We start from the raw sequence: 1,470 nt of genomic DNA, 5'->3' as shown, positions 1-1,470 counted from the left end.
TCCCCATTGTTGAGAGCCACACAGCCGTTGGAAATCCCAGTTCCAAGGTCTTGCCTGGAGTAGCACTGGGCCCCTCCTGAAACCCTCTTTTTTGTCCCATCCATTTCAAGGAGACTCATCTGTGTGTTTGGGAACCAAGTTGGCTTGGGTTCGAATCCTACCTGTGACTAAGTGATAAAAATCCTGAGCCTGTTTCCTCCTCTGTACCAGGATTGTCTGAGGTCCTAGTGAATGCGAAGCATACAGCAGGGGCTCAATAAATCTTTGTTTTGTGTTTTTTTTGATGAATGAGAAAATGAAGCAGCCAGTGGATCATTACTTCAAATGCATTTTGGTGGACAAAATGTTTCCCAGCTGGGGGTACTTGGTGATGATTCAGTCAGGAAGCTCTCCCCTTATTCCTCAGGACCACACCCCACTCCTCAATATCTCCTGTCCCTTCCCCCATCCTTCCCCCACTCTCTCCTTGGAGCCACCCTCTATGGGTCTGACCCTTTGTGGCCCAGTCCTGATTGGGCCATCAACAAATCCATTGGTTCTTCTTAATATCCCAGGGCACGAAGTGTGTGAAACTGCATGGGGATCTCCTGCTGCAGGAAGGCAGATACATTGCAAGTTTTTCTGCAGTGTAGTGGGGAGTGGGGTGGGAGGAATGTGGGTTGTAGATCATTGAAAGTGTCTGAGATAAGAACAAAGGGAGAAGAGAAAAAAGTGGAAAGGTCTGATTTGGTTGTCGAAGTAGGATGGTCGATGTAACTGCTCATCCTTCAGTATCTAACTTGGTGGAGCTCCCAGATGCAACATGTTCCTCTGAAGACGGGGTCCAGCTCCTCGGTTAGACTGCCTTGGCTTCCAGCTAACCTTAGCTTCCTCCAGTAGGGGAATGGTGGACGTCGTTTTTCCAGAGATGAGTGCATGGGATTTCTTTTCATCCTGCTTTCTCCCTGCTGGCATCCTTTCTTCATTCCAGGGCTTCAGCTCCCTGGTTTCCCATGAGTATGCAACTTTCCCTTCTCTAATTCAATGAGAGTTGGAGGGGTTGACTCCACCCCATTCCAGCTCAGTCAATGAGTGCTGTGGCCCATCTCCCTGGGCAACCCTGATTGATCCAGGGATGGACATGTGCAGACCAATGAGATGCAGACCAATGAGATTCAGTCCCTGAGATTTTGGTAGATGTTTGGGCTGAGGGAACCTTCCTTCTGCTGGGGTCACTTCATTGTTGGAGTGGCTGTCTCCAGGGTCCCCAGGAGGAGAGCCATGGGATGGCAACATGGATGGAACACTGAAGCCAGGTATTCAGAAAAAAAGTCTCTCTCCTGTCTTCTACCACCCAGTTCAATTCCTAGAGACATCCAAAGTTTCTTACATGTCCTTTCAGAGATGTTTTATGTTCATTCAAGCCAACATGCATATATATTTTCCCCATTTTTACACAAAAGATAGTGGGCAACATATACTTTTATTTTT

Source organism: Hipposideros armiger, unplaced genomic scaffold (assembly GCF_001890085.2).
Source record: "Hipposideros armiger isolate ML-2016 unplaced genomic scaffold, ASM189008v1 scaffold_64, whole genome shotgun sequence".
Classification (NCBI taxonomy): domain Eukaryota; kingdom Metazoa; phylum Chordata; class Mammalia; order Chiroptera; family Hipposideridae; genus Hipposideros; species Hipposideros armiger.
This window is presented reverse-complemented; position numbering follows the sequence as displayed.